At 41.8% G+C, this 18,263-nt stretch overlaps 1 protein-coding gene across 2 annotated transcripts in view; it reads left to right on the top strand.

Annotated features, from left to right (window-relative positions):
• Positions 1-18,263, top strand: part of SEMA3A (semaphorin 3A) — a 217,395-nt gene that overhangs the window by 149,597 nt on the left and 49,535 nt on the right. The window lies entirely within an intron of this gene.

Below are 18,263 nucleotides of genomic sequence, written 5' to 3'. Positions count from 1 at the left end.
TTGGGGCAGTTAGGGGACTGGGAGCAGGGGTGTTGGATACAAGGTGGGGTCCCAGGAGGGGGATGGTTAGGGTAGAAGGAGCAAGTTTCTGAGGGGGGCAGTCAGGGGAGTGGGAAATGGGAGGGGGCAGATAGAGGGTGAGGGCCAGGCTGTTTGGGGAGGCACAGACTTCCCCACCCGGCCCTCCATACAGTTTTGCAACCCCAGTGTGGCCCTAGGGCCAAAAAATTTGCCCACCCCATGGTAGCATGGTGGACATTTTGCACATAGGAAGTTGAGGTGCAACAAAGTGGCAGAGGAGGAATAATTTGCTGTAGAAGAGTGTCTTAGACTGTAAGTTTTTTGGGGCCGGGATCATATTTTTGTTCTGTATTGTACAAAGCCTAGCACAATGGTGTCCTGGGCCACAATTGGGGCTTCTAGTGCTGCCACAGAACAGATAATAAATAAACAATACAAAAAAAGTTTCCTTTTCCTTTTTTTTTTAGAGACAGGTTGGTATGTATTTTTATTAGATTAGTGGCACTCTCTAAGATATGGAGAAGGTGCTTTTCATAACATAAGCATACAAATAAATCTTGAATTTCCTGTCGGTAGTTTAGTAAAGGTTTGGTTCAGATAAACAAGGACAAAGCCATGGCTTGGCTTGGCTTTTCCTTTAAACTGGCAAAAATGTGCCAACATTGGAATCAGAGTATGTAGTCCTTATATTATCCCTGGTGTTTACTGGTTACTAAATTATCTTTGAGTAAAATCCATGTTCTACTGTAATAATTGCAAAACTCCCATTGATTTCAATAGGATCAGGATTTGGGTCTTTGTGAATGTGCATGTGTTCATGAGCAGTGAATTGCTAATGCAAAGAAAAATTATAGAGTAGTTCAAATGAAGCTACTGAAACCATGGAACCTCCAAGGAAGCTGTAGCAAAGTAACTGGGGAATAGTGGGCACTGGAAGTAGTAGAGACATTTACTGGAGCTAACATGCTTTGTGAATATTTAAAGAATGTTATTTGATGGGGTGGGAGAGTGGAAGTTTCCCATAAAAGTTTGAAGCAAGAAAGCAAAATCCTGGGAATAAAGGAGATGAAAGAAGGATTTGATTTCATAGACTACAAGACAGGAAATAGTAAACTTTAAAAGATAACTGTAAAAACTGTAACTGTAAAAAGAGGAGTTGTGGAGTAGGCAGACACAGTGTGTTGTAAAGCTAGCAAATAAAGGTCTCTTAAAATGAGTTTAAAATTAGATCTACAAGCATGGAGAAAAGAGAGAGTCAACAAAAACTAGCAACAGAACCAGGCAAGTGTTTAAAATGATGCTTACAGATTTGCTACAGAGGCCAAAAAAGGAGTCTAGTAAAACCTTTGCGAGAATTATATGTGATTTCCTTATGTGCAGTTTGTCTTAATATTTTAAAATGTATCTTCAATTACTGAACAGTAAGATGGATGAACTGTAAATAGAAAGCCTGGTGACAGCTGACCCTGATCACTACGGATCTTTCATAATTTGATGGATAACCTATCATCTGTATTCTGTACAGCATCCAAGATACATGCAACAAGAAAAACTAAAGAATAAAATGTGAGAAGGAAAGGGAGTGCCGTCCCTTTTGCCAGAATTATGCTTTACTTGCTTCCTTATGATACCTAGATACTCCAGATGTGGGCCCATTAGAAAGAGAAAGCAGTCACTGTTTTGTTCTTGCATATAATATAATTTAATGAAATAAAATGTTTCTGTACCTTCTAAAAGCTGAAATTTAAAAGACGTTTTCATTGGCAATGTCTGTTTCCTCAGTGGTACCACAGCAGATATCAACACTGAAAAGGCAAAATTCTCTTCATTCATCTGCATTTCAGGTCTCAGTTGTATACTCTGCCCTATTTCTGTGTGCAGAACTCCCATTGAGGTCAATGAGAGCTCTGAACATGGACTGAGTATAGACTATGCAACAGAGAGCTGCACTGTGAATCAGTGAGTGATTTTTACTGGCCTGTGTATAGGGATTGGTATTGTTGCTACCCAGCCCTGTGATATGCAATTTGAATAGCTCAGTTATATTTTTTGACATAATTGCCAGAATCTTGTCTGTGGAAAGCTTCTCCTGAGAGAGTGTTCCACAGCTGAATACATTTTACTGAGAGAATATTTTTCCTGAGTTTTCATTTTTTTAAAATTTCATACCTTTATCCTCTGTCACTGACCAAATCATTTTCTCTCTTTGGTGTTTAAGCTCCTCCAGTATTTATGTGTGCTTGTAGGCACCCCACCATACCCACTGAAAAATAGCATTAAAATACAGGTGAACAACCCTTTCTGACAACGACTTGAAAATATTCCCAAAAACTTCTTAGAATCTGGAGTTACAGTAATTATGCCTCAAAGCTTTCTGAACCTCTGTATGCAGACATGGAAGTAGATGCTTTGTGTGACTACAATGAGCAAGATTTGACCCTTAAAACATAATTGACGATGAGCAATCCTCTATTAACAGGGAGATGGACCAGGTAACCTAGTAGGTCTTTTCCATCTCTAGTGAATCCACGATTGTAGTCACAGCGTATGCCAATATCCCTCCCCCTTTTTTTATTTTTATACCAACAGAGTTAATATATCATATCAGTGATAGGCCTGTAAATTATTTCCATTGAGCTATAACTCCTAGTAATTCTTTTTGTGCTGATTGATGCTAAATTAAGTTGGAATTACATATTATGTCCATGTGACTACTAAATGAGGTCATCATAATTGATGTTGTCACACTGAATATCAAAAGTAGTAATGAGGATTTGTGTCTCCACTCCCAAGTGTTGCTGAAATGCCTTGCTGGATTTTGCATTATTTCACTAAATTGAGAGATTAGTTAAAAACCGTCATTCACCCGGTGCTTATTTCAGTCTCTACTGCCTTCATTTTTTAAGCTTGCCTTAATGGATTTTGTGTCGAGTTGTTGTACACTGGCTGTAAAAGTTAATTATAATAACAAAGCTATTTTACATAGTCTGACAAAATGACCTAGCTTTGTGGCTGCATCAGAAGGACTTGGCAAAGGAATTAAATTATTGTGCAAGGATTAGAAAGGTTAGGGAATCTCTGCAGGATTGTTTGTCTGCTGGATCACTACTTTGGAATAGGACTGGTTTGGTGATCATCATCTGATGAGTATTCCCGAAGAAATGAATTGAGGGGCTCAATCCAGTTCTTTTTGTACTTATACGTAGCACCTTCTAACCAGTTCACTGACATTGATAGATTAAGCCTGACCGCACCCCTATGAGGTACAATAGATAAATATTATACTTCCTAGTTTGCAAATGGATGAACTGAGACCCCAGAGGTAAGGGCCATATTCTCCGCTATGCAGAAAAAATACACACAGGTGACAGGAAACAACATGAGTAGAAAATTTGTCTGGCCAGTGAGGTGTTTGTGTTCCCTGTAAAATTGACTAGGGGATCCTAAATGCGTAGATCTCAGGAGATGCTTGAGGGGAGGGCTCAGATCACCATCCAGCACCCTCTGCACTGCTGCTCAGCTCACAGCTTCATAGAATCAGAGAAATGTAGGACTGGCAGGAACCTCGGTATGTCATCTAATCCAGTCCCCTAAGTGTTATTAGACCATCCTTGATAGGTGTTTGTCTAACCTGTTCTTAAAAACCTCCAACGGTGGAGATCCCACGGCCTCCCTTGGCAGCACGTATCCTTCATTAACCGTGCTGTTAATGCCTGATCCATGTAATTTCCCTCTCCAAATCCCCATCATATGTGTGCTGCAAACTATAAGATCATATAGATTTCTTTTTTTTGGAGGACATCAGTCTTCTGGCTGCTAGACTTTCAGGAATAACCTAATCATCTTAAAATTAACACAGTGGTGATAGAAATATAACACCTCCAGATATAGGCAGCCACAGAAAAGAGGTGCTAATGACATCCCATAAATGTTGGTGGTTGTTCTTTAAAGAGATAATAATCACCTCTTTCAGATTAAATAGGATGGGTAGATCAGAAGGTCTGTTTTGTGGGAAATCTAATTTACTTTGTGAATTATGCTATAATTTGACTGAACCTTTGTGTTCACTTTTCTTCACCATATAATTATTCATTATAGAGAATCAAAATTATTGTTGTCTCTTTAAGAACAAAGGCCTCAGAAACTGATAATTATTCCACAGATCAACATTTTTTTTTCTTTCTCCTTCCCATGCAGCCTACAATATTGCTCATTAGAAATGTTCAGACTAAGAACTAAAGTCTAGGGGAGGGGAAGATCGACTCCACCCTAGTGGCAGTGCCTGGAGATTGTGGGTATGTCTTTATTGCAATCACAGAATCAGCAGGTCTTGCATCCTTTCTGTTGCTCATGCACTAGAGGACAACACCACACACTCGTATGCAAAGAAGTAAGTTATGTGGGACTGAGGGGAGCTTGTTACAAATTTTAAAGGGGTAACAAGAGCTATCTCTCATCATACTCCTGCACAGCATCTGTAGAGGCACCCTGGATCTGGTTCTCATTGGCATTAAAGCCCACTTTCACTGCTTTGGCAGTGAAAAGTGGCCTTGAAGAAAGCATACATTTAATTCACTGTCATTTTAAAACTCCTTTACACTGGAGGAATGGTGTAAAGGAACCTTAGGGTAAATGAAAGTCAGGCCCTAAGCCTAAGGGCATGTCTACATTGCAATCACAGGATGTGATTGCAGCTTGTGTAGACGTACTTGAGCTAGCTTTAATCTAGCTAATTCACGTACAGTAACGCCTCGCTTAATGAACATTGTAATTATGTTCCTGAAAAATGCAACTTTAAGCAAAACGATGTTAAGTGAATACAATTTCCCCATAAGGGAAATTTTTTTCACCAGACAAGAAGACTATATTATATACACAGAGAGAGAGAGAGAGAGTATAAGTTTTAAACAAACAATTTAATACTAGTACACAGTGATAATGATTGTGAAGCTTGGTTGAGGTGGTAAAGTCAGAGGGTGGAATATTTCCCAGGGAATGCCTTACTGCTAAATGATGAACAAAGGTTAACACATCATTATTAATGTAGCCTCACAGTCTACAAGGCAGCATGAATGGAGGGAGGGGAGACAGCATGGCAGACAGAGACATGCACCCTGTGTGTGAGAGAGAGACATACATTGCTCCTTTAAGTATGCTGACCACACTCCAAGTACACTGCCTTTTTAAGTTGATCAGCAAGCTGAGACAGCAGCTGCTGCCAGGAAGCTCCCTCCGTCCTGAGCCCTGTCGTGTGTGTCCCCTGCTCTATGGAAATGGAGTTAGCGGCGTGCAGGAGCAGGGGGAGTTGGAGACCCTGACAGTAGCTCCCCTTTCTCCCTCCCCGCACACAGCAAGCAGGAGGCTCCCAGGAGCAGCTCCAAGGCAGAGAGCAGGAGCAGCACATGGCAGTGGGGGAGAGGGACAGCTGACCTGCCAGCAATTGATAGCTACTTGGCAGCTGCTGCACAGGGAACTTTGGGGAGCAGCGACCTGATAGAGGGGCTGCTGGTCCACCCTGGTTCCAAGCCCCCACCAGCTAACTCCAACGGGCTTCTCTTCCTACAAACAGTGGACAAAGCAGGCGGCTGCCAAACGACAACGTTATAAGGGAGCATTGCACAACTTTAAATAAGCATATTCTCTAATTGATCTGCAATTAACCGGGATGACTTTAAGTGAGGAGTTACTGTACCAGAACAGTGAGGCTGCAGCAGTGTGCATTTCAGAGTGGGATGCAAGCCTTCCTGAAATCCTGGTAGTTACTTGTGGGGCTACCCTGTAGTGAAGTGCACATTGCCACAGCTTCTCTGCTGCAAAACCTGAGCTAGGTTAGAGCTAGCTTAGGTATGTCTACACAAAATGCACTCCCCTCCTCCTCCCATGATTGCAATGCAGACATGCCCTGAAGCTTAGGGCCTGACTCTCATTCATCCTAAGGTCCCTTTGCACCATTTAGCACTTGTTGTGGGCCAAATCACAACCAAGCCTAAATATCTCTTCGTTCCCTATAACTATCCCTGCAGTTGTTGATTTTTTTTCTTCTTTTTTAATTTTCTGATTTCCTATGGTGAATGCTGTTCTTGGAATACAAATGGTGCTGTTCAACTAATCTGAACTGATGCTGAGCCATTTCTTTGCCAATATGTGACAACCCCGTTGGGGGTTTGGTTTCAGTCTGCGTGAGTTTCACACACCTAAACCAATAGATTCTGTCCACAGGGCTGGAGCCCACAACATCCCTTCTGGTTCATTTGGAGTTTGTATAAACGGAGAGAGAGAAAAAATGGTTTTTTTTCCTTCTTATCCAGAGAGCAGTTTTAATCAGAAGGCAAACTAGATTCCACAGAACTAAAGATGTAAAGATATAACCCACAACCATCAGCTTAGACCCTGAGGTACAGAGATGTTTTTATTTCAGAAGTCTAAGTGTCAGAATAGTTATGAGAATCAAGCATTTCTTTTTTTGTCCATCCTCAACCCACAGATCTAAAGAGCCTGAATAAAGAAGACAGATTTGTTTTAAGGTTTCTTACAATAAGAATTACTCTTAGATGATGATGATAACCAAAATATTGCAAATCCTTGCCTAGTATGATTCGATTCCTGTTGCCAATTGCGTGACAGTAGTATTGAGGTCTGGACAGAAGCTGGATGTGGAAGAGTATTGTGAGTTCATTAGCATCCTCTGCTAGGTGTTTCCTTCTTCCTGTGCTATCTTCTTGTATTGGAACGTTGAAAAAGGTGCTAGCTTAATATCACGTGGAGCATCTTTCATCCTTAAATGTCCCAAAACACTTTGCTTCACTCATGGACAAAATGCAGGCACCTGTACAGTGAAATAGTGTGGGTATTTAACAGCACAGAGCAACATTACACAAGTTGTTGCTAAAAGGGTGTCATCAGGAGGAGGGAGAAAACTTGTTCGCCTTAGCCTCCAATGATAGAACAAGAAGCAATGGGCTTAAACTGCAGCAAGGGAGATTTAGGTTGGACATTAGGAAAAAGTTCCTAACTGTCAGGGTAGTTAAACACTGGAATAGATTGCCTAGGGAAGTTGTGGAATCTCCCTCTCTGGAGATATTTAAGAGTAGGTTAGATAAATGTCTATTAGGGATGGTTTAGACAGTATTTGGTCCTGCCATGAGGGCAGGGGACTGGACTCGATGACCTCTTGAGGTCCCTTCCAGTCCTAGAGTCTATGAGTCTATGAGTCTAAGTTTTTAGTCCAAAAAGTGAAAAATATTGTATGCAATTGAAATTGCAGGAGGATTTTAGATAAACTAAATACACATGATCCAGTATTATAATTTCACTATGACACTAAGGCCAGTATCACTAGACTTTGAAAAAATATGATGAGATCTCTAATTTCTTATCAGACCCTAGTTTAATTTCACATCCAACAAGCACTACATATAAAACCATAGAAGTACTGATCATTCTGGAGTACTGATTTAGTAATAATTCAGAGACAAAAGTGCCAACTACCAAATCATAAGTACCATTATCTTGAGAATTCTTGATTTTTCCCAGGAGCAGGATTCCCATTAAAGTATGAATGACCAAAACCAGTTCTGCTTATCTTGCAAGAACAGCTAATATCACAACCAGATATGATATGAATACAGAAATAGTATGGATGGCTCACAGCTGCTTTTACTTCTGCTCTAAGCTTCCCAAGGTCCTCTACGGCTCTTGAGAAACAAAGAATAGCGAGAACACACTTCAGCCACACTCTTTCTTTGTCTCTGGGCCTGCCCTGACACAGCTCCTGTGCTAAGGGCTGGGAACAGGACTGGTATAACACCCTTACACTATCTTTTAACAGCCAGGGAGTTCCCTTGTATAGGGGATATTCTCAGGGAGCCATTTTCACCATCTTGGAGGAATCTTTATGCCAGCAGAGAGCTGTAAAAGGTGTGATGTCATGCTCAGGACACCCAGAAATGTGAGCCACTGTGTTACCCTGTGCCTTAGCAAGAGCAAGGGCTTTGCTGCTCCTAAACTGTATCAGTTCCCTGACACACCAACTTGTCTGCCCTGCCAGCAAGCTCTTCGGGACTCTGCCAATCTAAACCTTTCCTTGCAGGAAACAACCAGTGAACCCCAGTTCCTGAGTTCCCCACAGACGTCTCCCTGCATTGTCCAGTCCCTCTCATGGGATGCTCAGAGAAATTATTAAGTTCACTGCCTCCAAAGAGACAGAGCACAGATTAGCCTCTAAGGTTTGCTGGAGACTCACACTTCATACCCAGCACTCAGATAGTTTTGTAATAAAACCAGAATAGGTTTATTAACAAGAAATAGTATCAGAGGGGTAACCGTGTTAGTCTGGATCTGTAAAAGCAGCGAAGAGTTCTGTGGCACCTTATAAACTAACAGACGTATTGGAGCATGAGCTTTCGTGAGTGAATACCCACTTTGTCAGATGCATGTCATCCGATGAAGTGGGTATTCACCCACGAAAGCTCATGCTCCAATACGTCTGTTAGTCTATAAGGTGCCACAGGACTCTTCGCTGCTTTAACAAGAAATAAGTGATACTAAGTAAAGAAAAAAGAGACAGGTATGGTTACAAACAGTAAAATAAAACATGCCTTCTAGTGACTAAAACTTAATTTTAGCTAGTTATGATCTTTGCCTAAGCAGTTTTCTTACTTACTGCTAGTTCACATCATCCCTAGCCTGCTAGATTGGGGATCCAACTTTCACAGGCTCAGAGAGTGGTTTACCCTGTGTCCCGTCGGTGATGGATAACTAAAAGGCCTTTTTGCTCCTGTTGTATTACTCAAAGTCCATTGTCTGTGCCTCAAGAGGCAGGGAGGCTTCTTGGGGTGCAGCTTCTGTCCCCTGGTGTGATTATTAAACAGTTTTCTCTCCTGCTTGTTTAGCTTCGGGGCTCGGTTTACCATATATGTAAATGTATGTTCATTGTCCACTGTCAGGAATTCTGCAAGCTGATCAGACAAGTAAATACATATTCCTTTTTCTAGGACAGGCTAGATTTATGCATTGTCTCCCAAGTGCATGTGAAGAACATAGTTTCAGCACACATCTATGCTTTGTACACAACTAGTCCTTACATCACACAATAATTTTTGGGACCAGCGTGTCTCCAGTTTACATAGAATACCTCAGAGGACCCCTCTGAGATACATATTATGGCAACAAAGCATTGGGGCAATGGTTGTGTCAGGCCTGAGTTACAGGATGGAGGACCCTCTTCCATTTGGCACTGACGGGCTTCCAGGGTCACAAAGGGGCTTACCTGTAAGTGAGACTCAGGTCCAAAGTTTGACTGACTCAGTGGCAAAAGAAGGTGTTTGACAGGTGAGGATTAAATGAGGGAGATTTAGAAGCACACCATTAAAAGATTATGAGGTTTGTAAAATATGGTAAAGTGCGTAAGAGCATAAGACAAGTGAGCTCTCTTGTCATCACATATTAAAAGCTTTGTCCCCTGTTGACCTTACAGAAAGCAGTGAGGACTTCGAGCTTTGCTGTGCACATTTGTGATTGAGGCTATAAGTCTTCCTCTGAGAAGGCAATGAAGCTAGCTATGATTTTCAAGTTCAGATTTTCTGAGGACAGTTCGTGCTGTTTTGTACGTGCTGGGTCTCTGTTGACAAGCACTGTGTGTTTATGAAGTCTGAAAAGCTGTCTATTTTTGTTATTGTTAAATTTTTAATGTAAGATTCCCTTGTCTCGTTACCTCTTCGCAGGGTTCTAGTTACCCTTCAGTAATTTTCATTAAATTACAGCAACTGCAACCTTACTGAGTGTAACATTTCCCTACAGTTTCCTCGAATATTCTAGGTGTGAGCTGGGGAAATTTGTCATTCTGACCACAAATCTCCTGTAACGGGAGCATCTGATTCAACCTCTTACAGAATGCCTCCTGTGAGAACTGTCCTTTTTCTTCTTTGAAATGACGAATCTCTATCATTGGAGATTTTTAAGAGAAGATTAGACAAATGCTTGTCAGGGATGGTCTAGTCCTGCAGTGAGTGCAGGGAACTGGACTAGATGACCTCTCGAGGTCCCTTCCAGCCCTCTGATTCTATGATTCTATGAAGGAATGACCCTAACTTCTGTTTGCTCAGCTTAGTTAGTGCATCTTGATATCTAAAGGCAATTTTGGTGCCGTTTCCTTTATGGATCATCATTAAAATGCTAATATGATTCATTCAGGAATCCAATCTCCTTTCTTTTATTGTTTTTGCTGTTGTTCTTTTGTCATTATTGCTAAAGAATAATGCTTGTGAAGGAGCAAATAAAGATTGATTTTTCTTTAGCTTTATCTGAACCTAAAGTGCTGAGACAAGCAAAACATGTTTCCATTACTTAACTAAGCAAACAATGGCATATTAATCATAAAGGCAGCTGGACCAAGGTGTCTTTTTCATAAAGTGGTAGATTTCTCATGAAGGACAGTTTAATGGGCTGCTTCCAGTGAAGTTGCTATAGAACTGGTAATCCCAGAGGGCCATACAAAATTGGAGCTAGCAGAAGGTGTCAGTTAGGGTATGAGAAGTAGCCCAGTGTCAAGAGACTTGAGAAAAGGAGATTGAAAAAAGTTGAAATGCATTTCTTAATTATTTGCTTCTTGACACTGATTGTTTTAAATCATCGTTTCTATTTTTAACCTGCTTGGACTGGCTATGAGATTAGAGAAATGTTTCTGCCATTAATGTTTATCATATATACATTGTGGTTTCATTCCTCCTTTGATCATGCTTAAATATACTTCTGACATGTTCTTTTGATGTTTGTTTTCTTTTTAAAACACATTTTGACATTGATTGCTTGAGTTTTGAACATAAGGAATCCTTGTAAACTGTTTAAACCCAAAGTGTTTCTTAAATCCTTTTCACTAATGGTGTTTTATGGGCCTGGAATGTGGAAACGAATATGATCCACAGGGTGTTGTGACTGCTTATATTATTAGAAGAACCATGTATTTCTTAATAGTTGTAGACGCATTTTGGCATCACATAGACTCCAGTAATTTGTACATGGCAATCTGAGGTAGTCATATCCATCGATAATAGCTTGCAGAGTACTATCGTGGGTTCTACTCCTTTTGGCTCCTGCTTCCACTTCCCATTCAACGGAAGTTCTTTTAGCTCATTCCAGCATAGCCTCTCTCCTATATGTCATCAACTTCCTTATGTATCTGTGCTGAACATATGAAGTATGTCAGTGCTGCCTGAATTATCTTAAACTCTCCCTTTGGAACTCTTGATAATAAGATAAGTTACTGAACTAGCTAAAATTTTCAGGGTGATGCTATATCCCTGGTCTCAACAGCTGAACAGATATGCTGGGGAACATACTTCCTTTTGCTGTACGAGTGTACTAGTAGGAAAACAGGGTATATGAAGTGCCTGACTTTTAGGCATCATCGCCACTCCTTCCCCGAAAGAAGAGAAAGACAGAATTGCAACCCAGGGTTGCAGAGAGTGCTAAGTTGATTGACAGGTGACTATCTGGCTGGATCACCATGGCCCCGAAGGACTGGATTTAGGCAAACTCAGGCCCCCAAGAGTTCTTGGGCAATAGGCTCCAGACATCAGGCAAGACATTCATCACAACCTAGGGCAAGACTATTGCAAAGTTGCTGAAACTCCTCAGATCAGGTAAAGTGTGCATGGCTGCTACTGGTATCACATAACCCCGTACAACAAGCCACAAGTTGGGCGCTCATCGACTAAACTGGGAATCACGCCACTGAGTGGTGGGAAGGGTATGCCAGATACCCATTGGAATGAAAAATAATATCCACAAAGGAGTTATTCCAGGTGGCACTGCTGCCCTGCTCTTGGTTGAGCAAAGACTTGGGAAGACAACCTTGAACTAAACCCACTGTGAAGAAAGCGTCAGGTGGTTGGCATTGCAATTCAGCTCTGCCTTCCAGCATCTCCTGCAACTGCGCTGGCTTCTAAACATCTTGATTTTCTGAGTCTTTGGGCCTGGATAATACCACAAAGAGGGAGACTGTGATCCTAAGCTCAACCTCTGCCTCCTTATTTTTTTCTGCATAGGTGTAAACACCAAAGATTTGGGTTTGATGGTCTCCCTCTTCAAACTTGCTTGTTGGAATATGAGGACAACATGGACTGGTATGTCAAACAACCTTGAGGAAGTCAATTACTGTAGGAAGACTGCCATCATCGACAGAGAGCCGGGGAGGTTTAACATTGACATAGCCTCTCTCTCTCTGAGACTGGACTAAATTACAGATTTAGTTCAGATGCAATGTTGCTTCTTTTGGCATAGAGAAAGCAAACAAGACAGTTGGGAGGACAGAGTGGGTTTTGCAGTGAAAAATTCATTCACATCTCTAGTTGAATGTCCCATTGCAACATCAGAATGTATCGTATTAGTAAGAATATCTACCACAGGTGGATTTACCAACATCATTAGTACATATGTGCCAACACTTTTCTTCACCTCTGTAGAGAAGGACTTGTTCTATCAGAAATTCCACTGTGTCGTCAGCAAGCTACCACCAGACAAGAAACTCTATCTGTTGAGAGACTTTAATGCTAAAGTCAGCTCACATCATGAGATGTGGCTGCTAATCACTGGTCACCATGGACTGGGAAAAATTAACAACAATGGTCAAAGAGTACTTGAGCTCTTCACCCACCAGCAACTGTGTATTACTAACACATGCATTACCAGAAAGTCTCCTGGAGACACCCCTGATCTGGATACTAGCACCAACTAGATTTAATTGTCACCTGTAGAAAACACCTAAAGCAGAGGTCAGCAACCTTTCAGAAGTGCTGTGCCGAGTCTTCATTTGTTCACCCTAATTTAAGGTTTCGCTTGCCAGCAATGCATTTTAATGTTTTTAGAAGGTCTCTTTCTAGAAGTCTATAATTTATAACTAAAGTATTGCCGTATGTAAAGTAAATAAGGTTTTTAAAATGTTTAAGAAGTTTCATTAAAAATTAAATTTAAAATGCAGATCCCCCGCCCATATTGGTGCAGTGTGAGTGCCACTGAAAATCAACTCACATGTTGCCTACCCCTGACCTAAAGTTTTCTCTCTATACTTGCAATTTTCTCAGTGGAGACTGTGATATAGACTATACACTTGTATGCTGCAAAATAAGGCTTTCATTAAGGAAATGTCATCATACCAAACAGAACTGTTGCCCACACATTAACATCAATAACACAAAAGACCAAGGAAGGTGTTTCCAATTTAGTACTTATCTTAGGGAAGCGATTGTACCTACCCTGAATGCTTATGCAGCATAGAAGACATTCAGAATATCCATATAGCTGAAACATTTGCTTTTAGTGAACACAGTATAACAACTAGTTTGCAACATACCCTGAAGAAATAGTTCCACTTATTGAAACAAAATGCACCCTCAGATTTCCATCACAGCATTCACCACTCTCCTGAGACATATGCTAACCTCAAAGTGGCCAAGAGTGGCCAACTATACTGGCTTGATCTGTGCTAAAGATACAAATGTCCTTTGAGAATGGAGATCTAAGAGGTCTGATTAATGCAATTAAGAAAGCAATAGATCCTTCATCTAAGAAGACTATCCCACTCAACTATCATAATGGAGACATCATCATTGACAGAAGCAAACACTGGTTGGAACACTATCACAAACTCTATTCATGTGAATCCACTGTTTCTGAAATAGTGCTAATTGTGACCTCGGGGCTCTAGACCATCAAAGAGCTTGGTAAAGAACCATCTATAAAGACAAACCACTTTCTAGCACCAGGAAAGGCTGCAGAAAGAGATGGAATTCCAGCTGAAGTACTGAAAAAAGGAGGACAGGTAATGCTTAAATATTTGCACAATGTCTTGCTTGCCTGCTGGAGAGAAGGGGGGTACCACAAAACATGAAGGATGCCAACTTCATAATACTGTACAAAAACAAAGAAGATTAGAGTGATTTTAACTACAGAGGAATCCCTCTCATGAGTGCTACATGGGTCATTTTTTAAAAGACTGCAACTTCTTGCTGAATGTGCATATCCAGAGAGCCAGTGTGGCTTCTGTGCTAGTAGATCTACCATCAACATGATTTTTGCACAAAAGCAACTGCAAGAAAAGTCTCAAAAATAAGGATAACCTATATACATGGCCTTCATAGATCTTACAAAAGCTTTTGACCTGTTTAACAGAAAGGATCTTTTTCAATTGCTAGAGAGAACTGGTTCAGCATTTCCACTGAAGCATCCAGGTCTGCTTTCAGGGCCTCTGCTGGGATGTCATCAGGTCCAGCCGCCTTCCTATTCTTCATCATGGTGATGGCTTTTCTGATCTCATCTCTGGCCGGTTTATTGCAATTAATTGGGAGGTCCTTGTTGGCTGGGTTGATATCTGGTGGATTTGGTGGTGCTGGTCTGTTCAGAAGTTCCTCAAAGTGCTCCGCCCATCTGTTCATCTGGTGTTCTATTCCTGTTATAGACTTTCCCTGCTTGTCTTTAACGGGACGTTCTGGCTTGCTGAACTTTCCAGACAGTCGCTTGGTAGTATCATACAGCTGTTTCGTATTACCGCTGTATGCTGCCTGCTCTGCTTCTACTGCCAGTTCATCCACATACTTTCTCTTGTCCTTCCTGATATTCCTCTTCACTGCTCTATGGGCTTCAGCATACTCTTTTTGAGCTTTGGCCTTTGCTGCTCTAGTCCTGCTGTTATTGACTGCTGCCTTCTTCTTCTTTCTATCTTCTATCTTGATCAAGGTCTCTGCTGTGATCCACTCTTTCTGCTGGTGTTTCTTAATTCCAAGCACATCCTGGCATACTGACCTAAGTGTCTCTCTCACTTTCTGCCATCTGTTTAGTACACTGTCTTCCTCTTCCTCAGACCGATCCTATAATACTGAAAACTTATTCTTCAGCGTCAGTCCAAAATCTTCCTTGGTCTTATGGTCCTTCAGAAGTCTGACGTTGTACTTCACTCTTCTGTCTGACGCGTCTATCCAGTTCTTTTTCAGTTTCAGCTTCAATCTGGCCACCACTAAGTGATGGTCGGACGCCGCGTCTGCTCCTCTTCTAACTCTAACGTCCTGCAAGGATCTTCTGAACTTCTTGCTAATGCAGACATGATCGATCTGATTTTCTGTTGTGCCTGCTGGTGATACCCAGGTACTCTTGTGGATCCGCTTGTGAGGAAAGATGCTACTTCCTATGACCAGGTTGTTAAGTGCACACAGATCCACAAATCTCTCTCCATTCTCACTCATCTCTCCCAGAGCGTGGGTCCCCATGACTTGTTCGTATCCTGTGTTGTCAGGTCCAATTTTGGCATTAAAGTCTCCCATAAGGATGATGATGTCTTTGTCTGGGAGAATCTCTAATATTTTCTGGAGTCTGTTGTAAAAATAATCTTTGTCTTCCTCTTCGCTGTCATTAGTTGGAGCGCAGCACTGAACAACATTCATCTTAATCCTCTTCATTTTAGTTCTGAAGGATGCTGTGATGATCCTGGGACCATGTGCCTCCCAACCAATCAGTGCTCTCTGTGCCTGCTTGGACAACATGAAGCCTACTCCCTGTGTGTGGGGTGCGTCGCTCTCTTCACGTCCTGAATACAGCAACAGCTTTCCTGTCAGCAGTCGTCTCTGTCCCGCTTGCGTCCATCTTGTCTCGCTAATGCCTAATAGGGTCAGGTTGTTGCTCCTCATCTCTGCTGCAACCTGCACCGTCTTTCCTGACTCGTACATGGTCCTCACGTTCCATGTGCCTATGGTAATCCTCCTGGTTGCAAGAAGGGTAATCGGCTTAGTGGCTTCCTCACGGCTTTTACCACCCAGTGTCATGCATCTTCAAATTGAAGAAGAAGTGATTCCGGTAGACTGGAAAGAGGGATATCTCATCAAAATCCCCAAGAAAGGAGATCTTAGCAACTGTGCCAATTATAGAGGAATCACACACCTGTCGGTGCCAGGGAAGGTCTTCAACCGAGTCCTCTTAGAGAGAATGAAGGATGCCATTGATCCACAGCTACAAGATGAACAGGCAGGTTTTCGGCAGAATAGATCATGCACGGACCAGATAGCAACGCTTCGCATCATAGTCGAGCAGTCTATGGAGTGGAACTCCTCGTTGTACATCAACTTTGTTGATTATGAGAAAGCTTTCGATAGCTTGGATCGAGAGACCCTCTGGAAGCTCTTTCGGCACTATGGCATCCCAGCAAAGGTGGTCAACCTGATCAAGAACTCATATGATGGTATACACTGTAGAGTGATCCATGGAGGGCAGCTTACTAACAGCTTCCAGGTGCAAACTGGAGTCAGGCAAGGATGCTTGTTGTCACCACTTCTCTTTCTGCTCGTCATTGATTGGATTATGAAGACATCCACTTACGAGCGTAGGAACGGAATCCAGTGGATGTTGTGGACCCAGCTTGATGACCTGGACTTTGCTGATGACCTTGTGCTCCTTTCGCACAGTAAACAGCAGATGCAAGAGAAGACCAACGTAGTGGCAGCCACGTCATCACAGGTTGGCCTCAACATTCACAAGGACAAGACCAAGATCCTTAGGATTAACTCCATCAGCAATGACCCAGTCACACTGAATGGAAGCCCCCTGGAAGAAGTGCAGTCCTTCACCTACCTAGGTAGCATCATCGACCAGCAGGGTGGCACAGACTCAGACATCAAAGTAAGGATTGGTAAGGCAAGAGCAGCCTTCTTACAGCTCAAGAACATCTGGAGCTCCAGAGAGCTGTCTTTGGCAATAAAAATTCGACTGTTCAACTCCAATGTGAAATCAGTCCTACTGTATGGAGCTGAAACCTGGAGGACAACCAAAACAACCATCAGGAAGATCCAGACCTTCATTAATAGCTACCTCAGAAGGATTCTCCAGATCCGCTAGCCAGACACCATCAGTAACATCCACTTCTTGGAGAGGACCTGTCAACTCCCAGCAGAGGAAGAAATCAGAAGGAGAAGGTGGGTTTGGATAGGACATACACTATGTAAGCAGCCAACTAACATCACCAGACAGGCACTGCGGTGGCAAGCGGAAAAGAGGCCGTCCAAGAAACACCTGGCGATGCGACCTGCAGGCTGATAGCAAAAAATGGGTAATACCTGAAACCAGCTAGAGCGAATGGCCCAGGATAGAGGACTCTGGAGATCTGTGGTTGGCGGCCCATATCCCGATTGGGGTGATGGGCATGAGTGAGTGAGTGAGAGAGAACTAATTGCCTCTCAATCATCCTCAGTCTGATTCAATCCTTCCATAATGGCATGAAGGCTATTGTTCAATATGGTGTGATCAATCTGACAGCTTTGAAATTCACAGTGATGTTGGACAAGGATGTGTTTTGGCACCAGCACTCTTCAGTTTATTTTTCTCTTTGCTGCACCATCGTGTTTTCTCATCTAGCACCAAGTGTGGACATCTCCATGCAAGATCAGTTGGAAAACTCTTCAACCTTGCATGTCTTCAAGCAAAAAGCAAAGTCAAACATCTGCTTATATGAGAAGTGCTATTAGTTGATGACACAGTGCTCATCACACACAGTGTATGCAGTTAGTTAGCATATAAACTGAGGAGGATCCTTAGTAAATAAAGTAGTGATCTTAATAAGCCAGATCCTCAGTTGGTGAAAATCAGCATAGCGCAATCTGGCTCATTACCTCCCTAAGTATGTGGTGATGTGTTAAGATGACACTTTAATATATGATACAAGAACAGCTTATAATTTGACATAGGGATAGGATTCTTTGAATAGTTAAATATAGTTCACACTGAATTATCCCAGCAGGATGTCAAATGTCGTAGGAAGAACAACAGCTTGGTAATTCTGTTTGATTTACCTCCTTTTCCCTGATCAAAAAGGCCAACGGAAATACTTGAATGAAAAATGCAATATTGGGCTAGATCTTCCTCTGGTGTAAACTGGCACAGCCTCATTGAAGTCAGTAAAGCTATGCTGATTTACACCCCTGAGTATATGTCCTAATTTCTTTGCCCACTGTTTGTTTTATCAATCTCTCTTGAGGCTTTATATATCTACTGTATCACTGTCTAGATATAGACATATGTGTGGAAGGGGAATTTGTACTCTGAATAATGATGTCAATAGAGCTGGTCAGAAAATAGTATTTTTCGTTAAATTTTCTATAAAAATGAAAAACTCATTTTAAAAATCATTCCCACCTAAATGGATTTTGTTTTTCCATTAAAAAATGGTTTTCAAAACATTGTTTTGTTTTTGTTTTTAGTAGATGAAA

This window comes from Gopherus flavomarginatus, chromosome 1 (assembly GCF_025201925.1).
Source record: "Gopherus flavomarginatus isolate rGopFla2 chromosome 1, rGopFla2.mat.asm, whole genome shotgun sequence".
Classification (NCBI taxonomy): Eukaryota; Metazoa; Chordata; order Testudines; family Testudinidae; genus Gopherus; species Gopherus flavomarginatus.
This window is presented reverse-complemented; position numbering and strand designations above follow the sequence as displayed.